We start from the raw sequence: 23500 nt of genomic DNA, 5'->3' as shown, positions 1-23500 counted from the left end.
CGCACCGAGAGCATCAGAGTCAGCAACACAGTCAGACCGACACGAAGGAGTATCTCACGGTCAGAGGGGGGTGTCTCCAGCGCCCCATACGAGCAGGCTTAGGACGTTGCCAGGCAGGCAGCGATGCAGGAATATTCCCCCTGCAATAGATAGAACAATGAGAGAAGAGAGAGAGAGCTATTCAACCCAATTTCCGTTACTCGAGAAAGGGGGGGGGCCAAGACCACTGTATATTCCATGGCGACACATGGATCGAGAAAATCTGAAAAATAAGCTTCCAATGCTGACATCGGGACCTAGAAAATTTGATACATGAGTTAGAAAAAATGACAGGAGGAAACACATTAGCTATAGGGGATATCAAGGGTCTCCTAATCGCCATACTTGGTGAGAGAGCAGATAATGTGTGGACACGGGTTGGTTACCCCGGAGTGACCACAATCAATACCGCGCATGACGCAGCTCCATTTAACAATTGCAGAGCCGCAGTATGGAAGGCGTTACGGGTGCTGTACCCAGACACTTCTGATATGGGAGCTATAATGACATATAAAATAACAGAATCTGAGGACCCGTTACTTTACATACAGAATTTTCAAGACGCGTGGGTACTCGAGAATCTTAGACGAAATCTATTCCTGTGTTCTACCATATATTATGCCAAGGGCTGCCAGGCCCAGTACAGAAACAGCTTAAGAAAGTGGTAGGAATCGAGGCTAAACCTTGGTCAGAAATACAGCTGACCAACGCACACTATTGCAGACTACTGCAAGAGAAGAATCGGAAAAAGGAAGCTACACGAAAGGTTGAGAAAGCGAAATTGGTGCAGAAGAAATTGTAAAAATACGCTCTTGAGGGAGCCATGATAACTAGCACAGCTGAGTCAAGCATGCAGCAAGTCAATAATCCACAACAGAATAATCAGGGCAATACGGGGTTTTACCCCAGGGGAAGAGGATTTAGAGGAAGAGGATGGCAGAGCAATCAGGGAGGTTTCCAAAACAATCCAGGAGGTTTTCAAAATATGCAAAATGGCAATCAAGATATGTCAAATGGGCAAATGATCCGACCACCGCCAATATGTTGGTTGTTTGGGATGATGCTGCATTTAGCGCACAAATGCCGAAATCAAGGCATGATGCAAAACGGTCAAGGAATAGAACCAGGCATGGTGAATCCACCTGCGCCTTTGCAACAGGGAGTTGCACAGAATCACACAGTGCAGCAACAAGCACCAGGAGCGCAACTCGGGTTGCAACCTCAGAGTACAGTGAGTTTTCCACAACGACAGTCCCAACAGTCACCACTGCAATTGTCACAAACGATGAGTTTAGGGCAGACCATGGACCCTAGAATGGGAAATAATTCTGCCAACGGGGGAAATCCATCAGCACACAGTGGGCCCAAGCTATATATGGATTAGGACAGCTCACTGGGAACCCTGATGTGTTCTGTCCTATCAGTGACACCAGACCCTCACCGGGAACCCAGGGTGGATGTCGTTATAGGGGATAAAGAATATTCCTTCTTAGTTGACACAGGTGCAACACGCTTGTGTATACGTGAAGGCAAGTTTTCCTTGTCCGGCAAGGCCATAAGTACTCAGAGTTTCACAGGAGCTACAAGTCGTGTTCCCTTCACAAATGCACTTCCAGTCTCTATAGGAGAATGTGAAATGAATGTGCCTTTATTATATTCACGACAGACACCAGTAAACATTTTGGGTTGAGATTTAATGACAAAGTTAAATATGACAATCTCATTCACGGAGGAGGGCATAGTATGTTCAACTCCAGGAATGCATTATTCAAATGTATGCAAAATGATTAGAGCAAATGCAGGACACCCAGCCATGAGGGCTATACCATTAGAGCCATAAATATTCGCATATGGTATACGTGTACTAATGACAGGGCTGCCAGGCCTTGCAGACAGAATAATGAGAACCCCAGATGAGTTTCTATTTAGACCAAGAATACCGATGCACGAGGAGAAGGACAAGTGTTTCCCTTGATGATACACACAGCTGCAAAGAATCAATGGCCTTGATTGATGGTTATGATGACGCAGGCCGACAATGGTGCGTAGTAATCGCCATTGAAGAGGGATATTGATTGACTGACGTCACTGATGACGATCTGTTGGCACGAAACCGTCCTGAATATTTTGATGACTACATGGCCCAGGTGCCTGTCTCATTGTGGACCACAAAAAACTATGACGTAGGCCTATTGAAAGGGGTTGGAGAAGTGAAAATCAAATTGAAACCAGGAGCAATTCTACCAAGAGCCCGACAATATCCCATGTCCAGAGAGGCAGATAAAGGGATTTTTAAGACAATTTTGTCTATGATGGAGCAAGGCATCGTAGTGATGTCAGAATCGTCATGCAATACTTCGGTTTATCCGATCAAAAAATCAAAGGGAGGGTCTTGGAGACTAATTCAGGATTCACGCCCTATATATTATATTGTTGAGGCCGAGTTCCCTTTAGTCCCGAACCCGGCTATAATTCTATGGAACATGCCTGTTGAGGCAAAATATTTCAGGGTGATTGACTTGAAAAATTAATTTTTCTCAATCTCATTGCACTGTGACTCACAAGATCTGATGTCATTCACATTCAGACAGATGTGTCTGAAAAGTACGAGGCCACCCCAGGGGTACTGTGAGTCTCCTTCTCCTTCAGATGGACCTCAGCAATATTGCATTAGAAAGCAGTGTCCTGCAATATGTGGATGACATCTTAATTTGCAGCATGACAGAGGAGCAATGCAGACACCTTATTGTTCAGCTATTAACTATACTGGCTGAAAAAGGATATAAGGAAAAGCTACAATATTGTGAACAAGAAGAGCTGTACATAGACCAGTTGATCTCACATGAGGGAAAAAGAGAGACCCCAGAAAGGGCTGAAACCATACTGAACACGGCTGAGTCACACACGATAAAACAGATGCAGAGCTTTTCAGGCCTGTGCAGCTATGTCACGGCATGGGTCTTCAACTATAGCTCCTACACTAAGTCTTTACTTCAGGCCCTAAAGAAGGCCCAAGTGACAAAAGAAAAGATTGAATGGTCTGAGACCATGGAAGAAGGATTTGCTAAACTTAAAAAAGCTATTTGCACAGCACCAGTTTTAGGGATTCCTAATTATGCAAAGGAATTTTACCTGTTTTCCCCACACGAATGCCAGCGTTATGACGGCAGTGCTCACACAGAGAACCACATTGGGGTACAAGCCCCTGGCATAATACAGTGGGAATTTGGACCCGGTGATGAAAGGCCATTTCCCGTGCGAACAAAGTTTAGCTGCCGCAGCGTTCGCCATGGAGAAGGCTACAACCATTGTAATGACATTGTAAGTCGAGCACTCACTATTTGCTATCGTAGAGAAACATAAGGGTACATTGACATCTCAGAGAGCTTCAGCTTATGAAGTGATCACATCAAATCCATCGATTAAAGTAGTTTGATAGTGAACCCAGCTATGTTTATAGAAGAGCCAGTCACTGAAGGAGAACCGATCCATGACTGTACAAACTATAAAGAATTCTATGATGAGATCCCCAGAGTGAAAGAAAATGCTTTGGCAGAAGGAGAAAGTGTCTTTATTGACGGTTCTTCAAGAATCGATCAAAATGATGGGCAGAGATATACAGGTGTCACGGTAATGAAACACACTGCAAATCGAGAATTTCGAGTACTCCTTAGTACACGAATACCATCTCACTATTCAGCACAGGCTGCAGAACTATTGGCATTGATACTCGCCATTGAGAATCACACATACCAGGAAGTAATGGTGTACAGTGACTCTGCCTATGTGACGTCAACGGTGGACGCAGGCTTAGCGCGCTGGAAAAGGAGGGGCTACCTCCGAGCAGACGGCACACCAGTGCAGCACGCAGCCTTATTGGACAGACTGATCAAGGCACTACAGCACCCAGTGGGCATAGCGGTCATGAAATGCGCCACCCACACAAAAGGGACAGATTTTATCTCACGCGGAAATCAAGCAGTAGACACGGAAGCCAAGCAAATGGCATCAAAAAGTGAGACGGTTAGGGCAGTAGAAGCTATCTGTAGCAATGGACTAATGTTGGTTGCACGAACAACACCTGAAGGTTACAACGATTTGGGGCAAACACAGTTAATGGAACTCCAAGGGAAGGCACCGCAGAAAGAGAAAAACCTATGGAAACATCAAGGGTGTTCTTTAAACCCCTCTGACAGCTTGTGGCAACAAGACAGCACTGGTTAACCAGTAATGCCTGTAGCCCTATTAAAAGTAGTACTGGAGCATTTACATTACCCAGCGCATATGACAAAAGAGAATGTAGCAGCAACGCTTGCGGAAGACTAGTTCATACCGAATTTAGCTGAGCACATTGCATTCTTTATGGTGAACTGCATAATCTGCTAGCAATTCACCGCTGGGCACACACTAAAGGTTATGAGAGGAGTCATCCCCAGGCCAAATGGGCATTTTCAGCACTTGCATGTGAATTACGTTGACATGATTCAAGTATGTAACGGGTAAAGATACTTAATTGTCGTGGTGTGTCCATTCTCTAGATGGATAGAGGCAGGTCCATGTACACACCCAAACTCTACCTGTGCAGCCAAATTTTTTGTGAGAGAAGTGTTCCCCAGGTGGGCGGTGTGCGAAGTCATGAGATCAGATAATAGCCCTCATTTTGTCAATGTAGTGTTCGAGCAGATTAGCTCTCCGCTTGGTATAAAGCACAAGTTCTTGTCGGCGTTACATCCACAAGGTAATGGAATCTTTGAGAAGCTCAACGGCTTGTTGAAGGAGAGAATAGCCAGCACTGCCTTCCACTGGCACTGTATGCTCTTCAGAACCAACCTGGCTCCGACCATCAACTTACACCACACGTGATAGCCACAGGAAGAAAACGGATGGCATCCAAAAGTGAGACAATTATGGAAGTTGAAGTCACCCATACCAATGAGAGAATTATGGTTGCACAAACTACACCTGAAAGCTATACCAATCTAGGGCATACACAGTTGATGGAACTCCAAGGGGAGGCACCACAGGAAGAGAAAAATCTATGGAAATGGCGAGGGTGTTCTTTAACCCACTCTGACAGTTTGTGGTGACAAGACAGCACTGGTAAACTGGTGATGTCTATAGCCCTGTTAAAATTAGCACTGGAGCAGTTACATTACCCAGCACAGATGACAAAAGAGAATCTTGCAGCAATGCTCACGGAAGACTGGTTCATACCGAATTTAATCGAGCATGATGAATTTTTTATAGTAAAATGGATAATCTGCCAACAATTCACAGCTGGGCACACATTAAAAGTAATGAGAGGAGTCATCCCCAGGCCAAATGGGCCTTTTCAGCACTTGCACGTCGATTACGTCGACAAGATTCAAGTATGTAACGGGTACAGATACTTAATTGTTGTGGCGTGTCCATTCTCTAGATGGATAGAGGCAGGTCCATGTACACACCCAGACTCTACCTGTGGGGCCAAATTTTTAGGGAGAGAAGTGTTCCCAAGTTGGGGGGTGTGTGAAGTCAGGAGATCATATAATGGACCTCACTTTGTAAATGAGACATTCAAACAGATTAGCTTTCTGCTTGGTATAAAGCACAAGTTCTCGTTGCGTATCAACCACAAGGTAACGGAATCTGTGAGACGCTCAACGGCTTACTAAAGGAAAGGATAGCCAAGTTGAATCTTACTCGAAGAAAGGGATGGTTGCACTGCCTTCCTTTGGCACTGTATGCACTCAGGAACCAACCCAGTTCTGACCATCATCTTACGCCACACGAGATAGCCACAGGAAGAAGAATGCGTACTCTTCTGACACCCCGAGATAGAGCTAGATGTGATGCCCAGCCCACAGGAGAGATCTTAGGGTCTGAAATGCAAAATTACCTGAATTGCATGACATCTTGCCTTACTGTAATTTCATACCAGCTGCAGCGACGACAAAAAGGTTGCAGGGCAGCACGGAACACAGAAGGAGATACTACTGCAGTCACAGCTCAAGGACTTTGTGTACCATCCATTTTCCCAGAAGATAACATCCTTTTAAGGAACCATACGAGGAAAAGGTGGGACGACCCAAGATTTAACGGCCCCTTTACAGCGGAGGACTGCACTCCTTCCGCAGTGAAACTACAAGGCAAGAGAGCTTGGATTTTCCTGGGCAATATCAAACCCTACATCGAAGAAGGCCCCCTGCCTTGACCCCAACGCGAGGAGACTATGAGCGAAGGGGAAGAACTACAGCACGTGCATACGAGATCCATGACGATGAAGAAGAACGCATGACCAGCCAGACAAAGACAAGGAACATTTTGAAAATTGTTGCGTCAAAAAATTGAACACTTCCTCTGAGCAAAAAAGGGGATAATGACATAATCGAAGGAGACTCTGTGCATCCTAGTTGCAGGGTGAAGAAGAGAATTGCACATATAAGCCACTACATAGTCTGTTGAACTTTAACTTTAAATAGAGGCACAATCCAACTGTGATGAGGAAAGGACATGTCACATCTTTATCGAGGACACATAAATTGGAAGAAAATACAGTATCCAGACTCATTTTACACCAAAACCATATTTGGAATGACTTATGGTGTCCCGCAGTAGCAGCATCACCAAGGATGTGGTGACATACTTCAATCTAGTGCTAAGATCGTACCAGTCATTAGTGGGGAGGATCGCCAGTGTCACTAACTGTCTTTAAAATCCTGAAAACAAAAAGGCAATAAAAAGATTCCTTACTGTAATTGCCGAACAATTTCTCTTACTTCCTGAGTACACAGAGGAGAAGCCAAATGTCCTAAGCAGAGAAGGAAGTAAATGAGCTTGTCAATACATTATTCTTTAGAATAATCGAAGACTGTCCCAATCTTGTTGGAAGAACGACATACACACTCATGTTTCTCCGAGACCCAGCAAATACAGAACATGTAAGCCAACTCCTAAATGAAATTGTGATCTTAGTTGCACTCCACGGAACCGGACAGTGCAGACATTGTCTACAGTGAAGTGAAAGCATACAGTCCTGAACGCCAGCAAAACGAGACAGATGTCCCTGTCCCCAGAAGACAGTAGATTGACCCACAACGTTCTCTTTCGTTTAGTCACTGATTTTCCAGAGCTAGTGGGGAGACCAATTAATGTTGACGTCCTCGCATTCATCAGAGATACAGACAATATTGCACAAATGGCCATGCTCTTGCATGGAACAATACTGCAAGTGGATCTCTCTAACCATCAGCAGAACTATCTGAGGAGATTCTAAAAGCTTTCCACTGAGGGACAGATTGAGAGAGCATTGTCAGAGATTTTCTTTCTTATTCTCCATTGACAAAGGCAACATGTCTTCAGGACTGAAGCAGATAAAAGGCGTAGACTGGTTATTGACCTATTTTGAGCATGCACAGTAAAGAGACTTGCTGAATTATTACCTAAGTAAGAACACTGCATCCTGAGACAATAGACAATCCATTATCCAAACAAAGGGGGACAATTGTTTAAATATTATAAAGTAACATTTTGGCGAATGATCGAGATGGGGATCCTGCAGGATGAAAGACGTCCACGTTCTCTGGAAGTAAATGCTGTGCCTGACCTACAGGGGCATAATGTATTTGTGTATTATGTTCATCACTGTTTTACTGTCATTAACGATCAGAACTGCATTTTTCATTGGTGCACAAAGCGTTCCAAATCCAACGCACCCACCTAATGATGCACACATGAAGCCTACAAAGGCACCCAGACCTTACTGAGTCATTCCTGTACCTAGAAGATCTGATGGTGGAATGAATGAGCTTGAAATGGATGTGATTAGCAATGACACTCACACACTCACACACTTGTGGTAACAAACAAAAAAGAAAACCGGAGACAGGGTCGGCAAAGCATGAATGTGACATGATTACAGACAACCACACGCATGAAAACACGAAATGCATACACACCAGGCCTTGTGTCAATGACTGCAGAACCACAATCCAAGGCATGGGCGAAGAAAAGACTACATACTATGAGAAACTCCACAACAGACATTGTGGCTTTCCACAAGAGGAGTTGGAGAAGAAACCAACAGAAATAACAGTAATAAAAACCTCTGAGACGACATTGATGGAGACAAAGACAAACTCAAAGAAAATCTCAAGAGCACAGCTGATAGCAGAATCCATCTGGCCATCATTAGCCAGAGCCAGAAAAAAGCAAAAGGTAATAGAAAGAATTGCCAGACTTTCCTCAACTCAAATGGCACAAATGAGGAGGCCTGCATCATGGACCGGGATACCTGAGGATCCTCCAGCAAGAAAGAGCCATACAGATGCATTCAGGGATGTAGTAATAGCAAACTACATGAAAACCTTAAGAATCAAGAGGAGTATGCACGGCGATGACAACGAACTAAACGATTACCTGTACAGCACAGCACATTTGGGAAACAACATTTGGTACCAGCACATGAAAGAAGTTGGAAGTTGAAAGATGGAAGCAAGGGGAATGCTTTGTTTGTGCACTCCAACCATACAGCATGGGGAAGTCCAAGATCTTCGTAGCTGTAGAAATTGATGTCCAGACAGCACACTGTCTTTTGCACGTAGCCATATGCAAGACCAGAGGCCAGTTCATAGGTAGTGATGCCTCACTGAAATGAGCAACTGAAGCAACTGATCCAAATGCAGAAGATTATGTCCAGGACATAAAGACAAGAAACAATGGAAAGACGAAACACATTGTGATCAGATATGAGAAGACTGGAGTTAAAGGAGCAGATATCAGAAGAGAAGCGAATCAGAAACTAAATGTGCAAGGAAAAACCCCAGAAGAGGCTCAAAGTTGGAAGAACAGAGGCCACAGATAGTGCCACTAGAAAACACAAGATTCTGCTTCAGGAGTAATGGCACAAGAAAAATGGGAGAGAATCATAACTGTGGATGAGTTTTTGATGCTCCAGGAATGGTGCACGGAACTGTAGTAATTATGGATCATTATTGGGCATGTGGATCCAGAGCCAACATCAGACTGCCGAAAAACTGGGGAGGTATATGCACAATAGTGAACGTCCACGTTCCAGAATTGGTGATCCCGAAAAGTGACCTGAACATTGACAGTTTCCCGAACACAGATGCTCACCTGAGGAAACGGAGATCTGTGGAACTGATAACTCGGATGAAGAGAGAGAATTACTTCTCCGCCAAATCAGAAGAAGCCCTTCATGCAATCCCATATGAACACAGGCTGTTCAGTCTCACCTCATCAGTGTTCACAACTATTTTCATGACAAGAATTAAGGTTGGAGCAAATACTAAATGGTTGCAGATAACCAGATGGGAGTTACTGCAGACCATCAACACGACAATAAAATGATTCAACGCAATCAAAGAAGACTTAAGAGCCATCCGACTGATGACTCTCCAGAACAGATATGTGCTTGACATGATCACAGCTATGGATGGAGGAGTTTGTGCAAAATTCATACCTTCTCACGATGAGGAAAATGGAACATTAACAGAAGCCATAGGTATGCTGACAAAACTGCAGAGCCAGATGATTGATGAAACTGACGAACTGGACGATGACAGCAGGTTTGGATCACTATTCTCATGCGTCCCACAATGGATGGCAGATGCATTCAAGCTCCTGGGAGCCCTGCTAGTAATGATATTACTAGGCTTCTGTGTCATTAAGATATACATTTCCCAATGCCAGAAAACTGTGAAGAAAGCCATAGGCATGAAGATCATGATTGATGTCAAGCCAGGATGGAAGCCCAAAGACCTAATTGATGAGGAAATAAGAGACTTTGTGAAGGCTAGCATTCACGCACCAGAGGGAACAAAGTTTCTCTACCCCAGGAAGCATAGAAACTATGTAAGAAGATGGGTTTACTGTAGCTCAAATGAACAATCAACTAATGGCATGGAATAAAGACGAACATGTAAGGACCACAGGAAGCCTGAAAGGATTAATAAAGATATGGACTCCAAAGAGACACTTCTTCAACCCATCAATTATAGATCCAGAAGATGATGAAGGAACAAACCCAGGCGATGGAGTGAAGATGAATACAGAAAAACTGAGTAAGATGAATCCAAAGACGAAAGTGAAAGCTGTCGATGAATCGCCCAGAGGGGGGAGTGTAAAGGAGGTCCCAAATAAAGTCTGCACTCCAATCGTCCATTTTGAAGTATCACGAACGTTCACACCGAGATATGTGATGCATGATGAGCAAATAAACCAGCAGATAGCCACAGTAGGGCTCTGCCCAGTGCCTATCAGAAGAACATCACCTATTGAAGTACCAGTACCAAGAAAACCATGGACAGTAAGGTATCCATTGAGGAAACCCTACCAACAAATGAGGCAAAATGAAGATTGCCTAAGTACAGTCCCAGAAGAAACCAAAAAGGTCTTAATGGAAGACGAATGGTGACGTCACAAGAACCCGGAGTGATTCGCAGACAGAATAAATGACACAAAGAGACGAAACACCATGAATAAGGATATCATGAACCTAAAGTGAAAGGACGATGTTGAAATACAAAGAAGTCTGTCAGCAAGATGAAGATAGTGACCAGTTTACACCTGTAAATATGCTTGGAACCGCAAGAAAGCTTAGAAAACAGTGCGGCTTGCTATGCTTAGTAGAAGAATAGTGGGGCAAGCACCATTATACATATTCTACCTCAAAATAAGCACAGTATTATAAGTGTATTTCTACTTTGCACAAGAAGCAGAATCAACCCAGGTTACTAAATACCAAACGGTAACAGATTCATATTTAGCAAAACGAGAAGAGATGGCTGAATCGAAATTCGTCAGAGGCAACTCGTGCCAGGAAAGCCAAGGTCATTCGAATAAAAGAAGCGAACAGTAGCTACATCTAATTGAAACTGAGAACAGAATATCCTTCCTCTGAAAGGTCGAGATAAGAAGACGTGGACAGGTGGCGGGCTAAATAAGAATCAAATACACAAATTGAGAGAAAAGAGACAAATTCACGGTGTGGGAAGGATGTGACCAGCCGAGCAAGAAGAAGCAAGGGTTCACACCTACACTTGGCACCAGACCAGGAGGGGATATCAGAACTTTTCCAGACAGAAGATGCAGTTTCGAGGCCAACCAGAGTGAACTAATTGACACATGGGCACTAAAGTGATGATTGATGGCAACCTTAATCAGAGGAAGGCCGGGTAACTAAGGGGCACCCTGCGCCTGGCCAACCATTCTGCATGCTCCTAAGCAAAGTGGAAAAGTATGCATGGGGTTGGTGCCAATGCAATCACAGTGGACCAAATAATCTAGTGTCCTATAGTCAGTAGAACCAATGAGACGTCGTACTTTTAGTGACATCTACAGTAGTCATTTTCGAAGGAAGGTTTTAGATTCCCACGTGACAGAGTTTACCCAATCTCCTTACTCCGTTACCATAAACAGATATAGTACCTATAGTAAAGTTACCTTTTCCTAACCAATAGAATTGCATGTTAACTTTTGAGTGTTTAACGTCAGTGATGACGAGTCTTGAGTATAAATGTTACAACTTGTATGAAGTTTGTTGGAGTTTGAAGCGAGAAGGACAATCCCATCACTGCTGTTATCCATGACTCCCTGTTTTCTGTACTTGTCATTAAACAGACTCCTTTTGCCAAACCATTGAGTTGTCCTTATTGATTGGTGTTGGAGTAATGAATATGCACCCCATGCATCTCAAGGGTGCAGCTATCTCATCTTAAAGTACTTCTGAGAAAGCCTCAGCTCTGTGGGCCGGCCGGGGGTCTCGGAGTACACACTGGTAAAAAGGGAATCAGAAAGCGCAGAAGACTGAGCAACTACAGACCGATATCCAACTTTCCTTACCCAGCGAAGATCCCAAAGAACCACCATGTGTACACAACATCCTACGTAAATACATTGAAACAAACTGAATACTCGAACGGTCACAAGTTGCCTTCAGACCAATTAAATGAACAATATCAGTGCTCCTATAGATATGGGACGACCTGAAATAAATGTAGACAATGACACCCAATTGGCCATCATACTATTGAACATATCTGTGGCCTTCGATTCAATTAGCCACGCAACACTAATAAAAAGACTACAGGAATCTGCACTAAGTTGGCTTTCCTCATTCCTCACAAACAGAACCGAAAAAGCCCACTTACCACCATTTATCTAAAACACCAAAAACATCCCCAGCGGAGTTCCACAAGGCTCCAGCCTCTCTCCCCTACTTTTCAACATCTACTCCTGATGAAAATCCTTCGAATCCAACGACTAACTGCCTCAAACTACGCAGACGACACACAACTGATTGTGAACCCAGGAACAAAATAACTGTCTCAACAACTGCCTCACATACATCCACAAATGGATGACAATAAACAACCTCAAACTGAACTTGGCAAAAACAGAAATATTGCTCTCACCCACAGAAATAAACGCAGCCAACCCACAACTGGATTGGACGGCCAACATGGGAACACAAGCTGAGACCTCCAACGCAGAATACTCATGGACAACAGACTATCCCTGGAACCACAAGTCAATGCAATCACCAAAAAAGAAAGCCTTCTTCCTCCTAAGACTACTCATAGGACTACTCACATAGTTCTCCTTTCCTCACAGAACCCTCACAATCATATCCCTGATACTTACAAGAATTGACTACCCAAACAGCCTCTACCTAGGAATTCCAGATAGACTCACCAAGAAACACCAAAGGGTGCAAAACACAGCAGCCAGGAATCAACTAAGATTACACCGAAGAGACCACATCACACCAGCTCTGAAACACCTACACTGGCTACCAGTAAAAACATGCATTAAATTCAAAACACTCTGCATCGCCCACAAAGCCTTACAGAGACAAGGGGCCTCATTACAACCATGCCGGTCCGGTAACAATGGTGCGGTAAGCCTACTGGCACCATTGTTACTGTACTGGCATAGCACGACTCTGTGGGAGGGAGCCGTCCTGCCTGCCAGGGTCAGAACTGGCGTAAGTAACCCTATATATGAGGGAATAAGGTAGTAACATGTCTATTAACCTGGGACCACACAAATATTAACCTATCCCTGTTTTCAACATGATCAGGCAATCAAATAAGGTCCCTCTATTTGCATGGACTCCAGAGCAGGCCCCTTACGACCTACGCTATGTGCATCTGTCCTCCTATCAATGTGGTCCTCTTAGCTTTCCTCTGGGGGAGGCTTTTAGTTTTACATGAAGCCTCGGGCTGAACCACCTTTGATGCCAAAAGAGGGGGGCTGCTTTTCTGTCAGGTTACTGCAGGTAGTGTGCAACACCCCTGCTGGGACACATCAAAACTGGTCATTAAGTGAAGGCCAATCAGTAAGTGTGACATTCAAAATGCTGGCCATAGAACGCAATTCTGTATGGGAACAGGTAATGTATTTCAGTTAGAAACAAAGGGGCCTCACTCATTACAAGCATGCCAGTCTGGAAACAACAGTGGCGGTACGTTTACCGGCACCGTTGTTTCCCGAACAGCATACTACGACTCTGCGGCTGCGTGCCGTCTCGCCCGGCAGGTCTGACCTGCCAGGGGGGGACCCCCTGGGACACCCGCCCACATAGTTTTTACACTAGCACTCGCACCGTTAACAATGGTGCTGGTGCTTCTGTGGTCCCTATTTCTATAGAGTCCCATAGGACTGGAGATTTACATACATACCGGCACCTGACTTCCCAGCTGCTGTAGTTGTAATCCCCTGGTGTTACCGGGAAGTCAGGCGCGGGAATTCATTACGGGTCCAGCAGCTACCTGCAAGTAGCACCGGCACGGTTAACGTCGGACCTGTAATGGGGCCCAGTGAGGCCTACATAACAGTTTCAGTACAATGAATTAAATTCCTTTAGCGCACAATATTTGCATTCTTCATGCTAAAGTGGTTTAACAAAATGAATTGTCCGTGTCATTATTTTACATTCTAATGGAAAAAATCCTGCCAAAGTGTACATTTATTTTAACAGGGATCAAGATGACTTAGTGAGCCCTATTGTTTTAATAATGGTTACACATGGCTGGGAAAGAAGGGCCTGCCTTGACAGGTGATTTGTTCATTTGGATTCATAGAGCATGCAGAGACATGCTAGAAAATGAAGGCTATCGTCATGGATGAGATGCATAATTCGATAGGGAATGCTCGTTGGGCAAAGAGTTAATGTCCAGGCAGGTATGGTGCTGCCAAGCATGCATGGAATGCTCAGACAGATGTTTATTTTTATGGCATTGTAGGGCATGTTTGAGCATAGGAAGCGAACACTCAGCCTCATTAAAAGTTTGGCGGTATTTTGGTGGTAGATTTGCTGGAATACCACCAAACGGGTTTACTGTTACCACCACTTGGTCTGGCAGATTTACTACCAGATTACAAGTGGTGGTATGACAGTGTTAGTCCCCATTTATGGAGTCCATAGGATTCTATGGGGATTTTGTCGGCATTATCGCTCGTGGTAATTCTGCTGATTTGCCAATGTTTCTGGTGGCAAGGCAGCAGAATTACCTCCAACATTTTGCTAGAGATTTTTTATCTGCCTCACCGCCAAAGTTGTAGTACGGCCGTACTCGTAATGAGGAGCTCAGTCTTTTAGGGAATGCTCAGTGGGCAAGTAAACCATGCTCAGTTAGCACATTGGACCTCATTACGAAGTTGCCGGTAAAATTCGCCGGTTGGTGGCGGGTTACCGCCAACCCCGTAATCCAGTTTCCACCGGCTGACTTCCCGGTGCCACTGGGATATCATGGCAGGCGGCGGAAATGGTAAATCCCCATTCCCATGAGGACTCCATCAGAATGGGGTCACTGAAGCACCGGCATTGTTCCTAACGGTGCCGGTGCTTCAGTGAAAACACTGCCGGTAGGGGCCTGAACTCCCGGCGGGTTCCATGCCCCTACCCGCAGACCCTTAGTTTGGCGGTCCGGACCGCAAAAGGTGTAATGAAGCCCATTGTCATGATTGTGTGGGATGATTGAACAGGTAAGGCATGGTTGGGAAGGAAGGGCATGCTTGGACAGGTAGGGATTCATGTACTGTATCAGGCTTGCTCCAGAAGTAAGGTCAGCCTCAGGAAGGAAGTGTATACTCAGTCTAATGGGGAATGCTTGGCAAGCAAAATAGGCCATGCTCAGTTAAGTAGAATATAAATTGTCATGCAGGTAAGGAATGAATGGGAAAGAAGGCCGTGCTGAAACCATTGTTGATTTATATGGATTTATATGGCATGCTGAGGCATGCTCAGGCAAGAAGTGCGTCGTAGTTAAAGAAGAGCATGATTAGTCTGACAGGGAAGGCTCAGTAGCCAAGTAGTTAATGCTCAGACAGGTAGGATGTGGTCATGCAAGTATGGCATACTTGGGCAGGTAGGGCAGGATAGAGGAAGGAGGGCATTTAGTGTAGGTAGTGCATGCTGAGAAAGAAATAGCATCTTCAAGTACGAAAGGCAGGATGGGTCATGTTGGGCATGCTGTGGGAGGGATGGAAGAACATGCTCGGACACATAGAGCATGGTAAAGAAGAATGTGCATTCCTAGGTACTAAGGACATGATGAGCATGTAGATCATTCTCAGGAAGGCAGGGAAGGAAGGACATTGCTGGACATATAGGGCATCCTGAAGAAGAAAGAGCATCCTATAGGATGTGGGGTATGCTCAGGCAGGTAGGGAAGGGCGGTCATACTTGGATATCTAGGGCATGTTGAAGAAGAAAGAGGAACCATAGGTGCGAAGCACATGATCGAGCATGTAACGTATGATTGGGTGGGAAGGGCATGCTTGGACATGTAAGGCATGCTGACGAGGAAAGAGGATCCCTAAGAACGAAGGACATGATCTGGCATGTATGGAATGGTTGTGAAGGAAGTACATGCTTTAACATGCAAGGTGTGTTGAAGAAGAAATAGCATCCTTAGGTACAACGTTCATGATGGACATGTAGGACATGGTTGGGAAAGAAGGGTACTCCTGGACACATAGGGCATGCTGAAGAACAGAGAGCGACCTACCAAGTACGTGATCGATCATGTAGGACATGGTTGGGAAAGAAGCGGATACTCAGAAACATAGGGCATGCAGAAGAAGAGAGAGCATCCTTAGGGCCAATCGGGTTTGTAGGGCTTGCTCAGGCAGGTAGGGAAGGAAGGGCATGCTCAGCCACATAGGGCATGCTGAAGAAGAAAGACAAAAAGCATCCCTATGTAGGAAGGACAATGTCAGGCAAGTAAGGCTTACTCAGGCAGGCTGAGTTTGCTCTAGTTGTTAGGGCATGTTAGGACAGGAGCAGCGTGGACAGGCTGTACACTGCATAATGCCTACACATAGACACAACATTGGACAATGTTGTGTCTATGTGTAGGCTTAAATGTTCAGTGTTTGTTGGATCTCGAAGAAATGTATGTGTATCAGTTGTTCTCCCGACAATTGTTGGACAGTCTTCGATTATGCGAAAGAATAGTGTGTTGACAAGCTCATTTATTTCTGCCTGTGTTGTGAACATTTGCTTCTTTCTCACTGTACTCAGGGAGTATAATAAATTGTTCGGAAATTACAGTAAGCCGTTGTCTTATTATTTTTTAGTTTTCAGGGTCTTGGAGAAAGTCTGTGACACTTGTGAGCCTTCCTACCAATGATCGATATGATCTTAACACTAGGTTGAAATAGGTGACCATGGGCCTCATTACACAGTAGGCGGTAAGGGTTTACCGGTACCGGTATTTTACCGGTACCGGTAAACCCTTACCGCCTTACTACGAGGTCCCTTTGCGGGTTGGGGAATTTAACACCTGCTTTTTGCAGGCGTTAAAAACCAACCCGCAAAGGAATCAGGGTGCTAATTACGGTACCGCAATATGTGGTACCGTAATTAGCACCTTCCCCATTCCCATTATGCCCTATGGGCCAAAAATGGGAATGGGGAAGGGCAATGGGGGAAGGGTGAATTACCGCCCCGCCAACCTTGGAATAGGGCGGTAATTCCCCTTTTCTCCAAGGCGGTGCCGGTATTTTACCGGCATGGACCAAGGTTCTAATAGCACCTTGGTCCACCGCCTACCGTGTAATGAGGCCCCATGTCTTTTGTGATATCTCTACTGTGGAACACCATAAGTGTTTCCAAATAGGGTCTCGGTGTGGAAGGAATCAGGGTACTGTATCTTCTTCCAATGTATGTGTCCTCGATCAAAATGTGGCATTTCCCTCCTAATTAAGGCTTCAGCGTGCCTCAGTCTAAAGTTCAAAGTCAACAGACTATGTTGTGGCTTAAACGTGCAATTTTCTTCTTCACCCTGCAACTAGTATGCACAGAGTGTCTATTTTTTTGGCCTTATCCTTTTTTTTTCCTTAAAGGAATGTCCAAAAAGAAGCCACAACCTTTTGCAAAAAGTTCTTTGTCTTTACTTTGCTGGTCATGCGTCCTTCTTCCTCGTCATGGATCTCGTCTGCACATGCTGTGCAGGCAGTGGGCTTTCTCCAATGTAGGGTTTGATATCACCGAGAAAAATCCATGCTGTCCTGCCCTTTAGCTTCACAGCGGATGGAGTGCAGTCCTCTATGATAAAAGGGCCGTTGAATCTTGGCTCGTTCACCTTTTCCTTTTATGGTTTCCTACCAAGATGGCGTCTCCAGGGAAGATGAGTGGAACACGTAGACCTTGAACTGAGTCTGGTGTAGTGTCTCCTTCTGTGTTCTGTGCTGTGCTGCACCCTTTTCCTCGTTGCTGCAACTGGTCTGAAATTACAGTAAAGCAAGTTGCCATACAGTTCAGATAGTTTTGCATTTCAGATCCTAAAACCTCTCCTGTTGACTGGGCATCACATCTAGCTCTATCTCAGGGTGTTAAGGGGGGTTCTCATTCTTCTTCCTGTGGCTATCACGTGTGGTGTAAGTTGATGGTCGGAGCCAGGTTGGTTCTGAAGAGCATACAGTGCCAGTGGAAGGCAGTGCTGGCTATTCTCTCCTTCAACAAGCCGTTGAGCTTCTCAAAGATTCCATTACCTTGTGGATGTAACGCCGACAAGAACTTGTGCTTTATACCAAGCGGAGAGCTAATCTGCTCGAACACTACATTGACAAAATGAGGGCTATTATCTGATCTCATGACTTCGCACACCGCCCACCTGGGGAACACTTCTCTCATAAAAAATTTGGCTGCACAGGTAGAGTTTGGGTGTGTACATGGACCTGCCTCTATCCATCTAGAGAATGGACACACCACGACAATTAAGTATCTTTACCCGTTACATACTTGAATCATGTCAACGTAATCGACATGCAAGTGCTGAAAATGCCCATTTGGCCTGGGGATGACTCCTCTCATAACTTTTAGTGTGTGCCCAGCGGTGAATTGCTGGCAGATTATGCAGTTCACCATAAAGAATGCAATGTGCTCAGCTAAATTCGGTATGAACTAGTCTTCCGCAAGCGTTGCTGCTACATTCTCTTTTGTCATATGCGCTGGGTAATGTAAATGCTCCAGTACTACTTTTAATAGGGCTACAGGCATTACTGGTTAACCAGTGCTGTCTTGTTGCCACAAGCTGTCAGAGGGGTTTAAAGAACACCCTTGATGTTTCCATAGGTTTTTCTCTTTCTGCGGTACCTTCCCTAGGAGTTCCATTAACTGTGTTTGCCCCAAATCGTTGTAACCTTCAGGTGTTGTTCGTGCAACCAACATTAGTCCATTGCTACAGATAGCTTCTACTGCCCTAACCGTCTCACTTTTTGATGCCATTTGCTTGGCTTCTGTGTCTACTGCTTGATTTCCGCGTGAGATAAAATCTGTCCCTTTTGTGTGGGCGGTGCATTTCACGACCGCTATGCCCACTGGGAGCTGTAGTGCCTTGATCAGCCTGTCCAATAAGGCTGCGTGCTGCACTGGCGTGCCGTCTGCTCAGAGGTAGCCCCTCCTTTTCCAGCGCGCCAAGCCTGCATGCACTGTTGATGTCACATAGGTGGAGTCACTGTACATCGGAACTTCCAGGTCTGCATGATTCTCAATGGCGATTATCAACGCCAATAATTCTGCAGCATGTGCTGAATAATGAGATGGTATCCGTGCGCTAAGAAACACTTGAAACTCTCCGTTTGCTGTGTGCTTTATCACAGCAACGCCTATGTATCTTTGCCCATCACTTTGTTTGATTCTCGAGGACCCATCCATAAAGATGATCTCTCCTCCTGCCAAGGCATTTTCTTTCACCCTGGGAATTTCATCATAGAATTCTTCATAATTCGCACAGTCATGTATCGGCTCTCCCTTAGTGACTGGTTCTGCGATGAACATAGCTGGGTTTACTATCTTACATCGGACTATTTTAATCGCTGGGTTGATATGATCACTTCATAAGCAGAAGCTCTCTGAGATGTCAATGTGCCCTTTGGTTTCTCTAGAATGGCAAATAATGAGTGCTCGATGTACAACGTCATGGAGCATCCCATCACAATGTTTGTAGCCTTCTCTATGGCGAACTCTACGGCAGCTAAACTTTGTTTGCATGGGAAGTGGCCTCTCATTACTGGGTCCAGATTCCCACTGCAGTATGCTAGGGACTTCTACCACAAGGCGGTTCTTTGAGCGAGCACTGCCATCATGACGCTGCCATCTGTGTGTGAAAACAGGTCAAATTTCTCTGCATAATTGGGAATTACGAGAACTGGAGCCGTACAGATCGCTCTCTTGAATTCAGCAAACCCTTTCTCAATGGCTTAAGTCCATTCCATATTTTATTTTGTCACTTGGGCCTTCTTTAGGGCCTGAAGTAAAGGTTTGGTATAAGAGCTGTAATCGAAAACCAATGCCCTAACATAGTTGCACAGGCCTAGAAAGCTCTGCATTTGCTTTATCGTGTGTGGCTTAGCCGTGTTCAATATGGTTCAGCCCTTTCTGGGGTCACTTTCTTGTCTTCATGTGAGATCAGTGACCTATGTACAGCACTTCCTGTTGACACTATTGTAACTTTTCCTTGTCAACCTTATAACCTTTCTCAGCCAGTATAGTCAGTAGTTGAATGGAATCGTGCCTGCATTGTTCTTCTGTTGTGCTGCAAATTAGGATGTCATCCACATATTGTAAGAGGACACTTTCTAGTGCAATATTAGTCAAATCCATCTGCAGGACTCTGTTGAAATTAGATGGAGACTCACATTATCCCTGTGGCAGCCTCATGCTTTTCAGACGCATTTGTCTGAACGTGAATGACGTCAGATCTTGTGAGTCACGGTGCAACGGGATTGAGAAAAATGCATTTTTCAAGTCAATCACCGTGAAATACTTTTCCTCAAAGGGTATATTAAATAGAATTGTAGCCATGTTAGGGACTAAAAGGACCTCGGCCTCAACAATATCCTTTATTGGGCTTAAATCCTGAATTAAATGCCCAGACCCTCCTGGATAAACCGTGGGATTGCATGATGACTCTGACGTCACTAAAATGCCCTTGTCCATCATGGCAGAAATTGTCTTAGAAATCCCTTCATCTGCCTCTCGGGACATGGGATATTGTCGTACCTTGAGTAGAATTGCTCCTGGTTTTAATTTAATCTTCACTTCCCCAACCCCCTGCAATAGGGGCCTACTTCATAGGGTCCTGTACTCCACACTGAGACAGGCACTTTGGCTATGTTGTCATCAAAATATTTGGGACGTTTTAGTGCCAACATCTTTCTCTGAGATACTTCTCTTTTAATCATCTTTATCAGGCAGGTGAGGCTTACCTCTACCATTGTCTCTCCCATTTCTGCTTGTTCTTCAAACAGATCATCATCGGTGACGTCAGTCACTCGATATCCTTCTTCGATGGCGATAATTGCGCACCATTGTCTACCTTCATCATCGTAACTGTCAACCAGAACCACTTTCCCTCGCACTGCAGTTGTGTGTATCATCAAGGGAAATACTTGTCCCTCCTCATGCATCGGTATTCTTGGTCTGAATAAGAACTCATCAGGGGTTCTCATAATTTTGTCTGCAAGGTCTGGCAATCCTGCCATAAGCACACGCATGCCATATGTGAAAATTTCTGGCTCTAATGGTATGTCCCTCATGGTTTTGTGTCCTGAGTATGCTCTAATAATTTCACATACATTTGAGTAGTGCATTCCTGGAGTGGAGCATACTATGCCCTCCTCCGTGAACAAGATTTTCATGTTCAACTTTGTCATTAGGTCTCGACCCAAAATGTTTACTGGAGTCTGACGTGAATGCAATAAAGGTAAATTCATTTTGCACTCTCCTATGGAGACTGGGAGTGTGTTTGTAAAGGGAACTCGACTGCGAGCTCCGGTAAAAATCTGAGTATCTATGGCCTCGCCAGACAACGAAAATGTGCCTTACGTATGCACGAGCGTGTTGCACCCGTGTCCACTAGGAAGGAATATTCTTTACCTCCTATAACGACATCCGCCCTAGGTTCCCTGTGAGGGTCTGGTGTCACTGATAGGATAGAGCACATCAGGGTTCTCAGTGCCCCGTCCTAGTCCATGTACAAATTTGGCCCACTGTGTACTTGTGGATTTCCCCCATTCCCAATATTATTTCCCTTTCCAGGGTTTGGAGTCTGCCCTGTGCTCATCGTGTGTGACACTTGCAACAGTGTCTGTTGGGTTTGTCTTTGTGGAAAATGACTCATGTTCTGGGGTTGCACTCCTTGTTGCACTCCTGGCACTTGTTGTTTCATCATGTAATTCTGTGCAACGCCCTGTTGTAAAACTGCAGGTGTATTCGCCATGCCTGTTCGCACATCTTGGCCTCTCTGTATCATGCCCTGATTTCTGCATGTGCGCGCCATGTGCCCTGTCATTCCACATAGCCAACATACTGGCGGTGGTCGGATTACTTGCCCATTTCACATATCCGGGTTTCCATTTTGCATGTTTTGGAAGCCTCCTTGATTATTTTGGAAACCTCCCTGATTGCTCTGCCATCCTCTTCCCCTAAATCTTCTTCCCCGTGGGTAAAACCCTATGTTACTCTGATTATTCTGTTGTGGACTAGCCACCTGCTGCATGTTTTGTTCAGCTGCGCTAGTTAGCATGGCTCCTTCAAGAGCATATTTTGATAATTTATTCTGCACCAATTTCGCTTCTTCACCCTTTTGAGTTTCTTCCTTTTTGTGATTCTTTTCCTGCAGCAGTCTACAATAAAGTGCGATAGTCAACTATATTTCAGCCCAAGGTTCGCCTCAACTCCTACCAATTTCTTGAGTTGTTTCTGCACCGGTTCTGGCAAGCCTTGGCACAATATATGGTAAAACACAGGTATTGATTTCGTCCAAGATTCATGCGTTTTGAGCACCCACGCGTCTTGGAAATTCTGTATATAAATTAACAGATGTTTAGAATCCTTCATTTTTCGAGTCATTATAGCTCCCATATCAGAAGTATCTGTGTAAAGTACTCGTAGCACTTTTCATACTGCAGCTCTAAAATTGTTAAATGGTGCCCCGTCATGGCGGTATTAATTGTGGTTATGCCAGGGTAACCTGCTCGTGCCCACACATCGTCTGCTTTCTCACCAAGTATGACGATTAGGAGGCCCTTAATGTTCCCTATAGCTAATGCCCTGTCATTTTTTCTAACTCATGTATCCACTTTCCTGCTCCCGATGTCAGCATTGGAAGCTTTTTTTTCAGTTTTTCTCGATCCATGTGTGGCCATGGAATATATTGTGGTCTTATTCCCCCCTTCTCTAGTAGCGGCAATTGGAATGCATAGCCTTCTTCCTCTTTTCTCATTGTCCTCCTGTCTGTTGCAGGAGTAATATTCCTGCATCGCCGTCTATCTGGTAATGTCCTTAGTCTGTCTACATAGTGCGGTGAAGCCACCCCCCTCTGACCATGAGGTACTCCTTCATGTCGGTCAACTGCGTGGCTGACTCTGATGCCCTCGGTGCAGACTCGCTAGTGTCTGACCATCGTATACCTTTTTCCCTTGGGAGTCGTCTTTCGCTCCTCCTCCCTTCTCCGTTTTCCTCGCGCTCCTCCCTTTCAGAGTCGGACATTGTTTGTCCCCATTTCACACAACTTCTTGTGTCATTATTGTTTCTACTGATTTCTAATCTGTCCAGGGGTAGTTCCCTATTTCACTACTTCGGGTGACATCTTCAGTGTCATACAGCTGGGTGCTTTCCAAGCACTTGTCTTCCCCCTCCCCTTGGGGTATTTGTTCTAGCCCCATTTCATCATATATTTTATCGATCGTCTCTCTGATGCTTCTGGTGTCGAAGTCATCTTCAATATTTGCCCTAGACGTGCCTGGTACTGAATCTAATGCAGGAAAGAATTCTTCTATGTCTTCCCAGTCTACAACTGGATCGGGTTTTTGAACCACCCTCTCTAAATACTCAAGATCGCATGCTCTTTGTCTTTGCTTATGTTCGATATCGTCATCAAATTCTTTGCGCTTCCTCGCCTCTTCTCTGACCCTATCTACTTTCATTCTCTTTTCATTTCTACGTTCA

The sequence above is a fragment of the Ambystoma mexicanum genome, chromosome 1p (genome assembly GCF_040938575.1).
Source record: "Ambystoma mexicanum isolate Mex_15411 chromosome 1p, UKY_AmexF1_1, whole genome shotgun sequence".
NCBI classification, from domain to species: Eukaryota; Metazoa; Chordata; class Amphibia; order Caudata; family Ambystomatidae; genus Ambystoma; species Ambystoma mexicanum.
The sequence above is the reverse complement of the archived record's forward strand: the minus strand, read 5'-3'. Positions refer to the sequence as shown.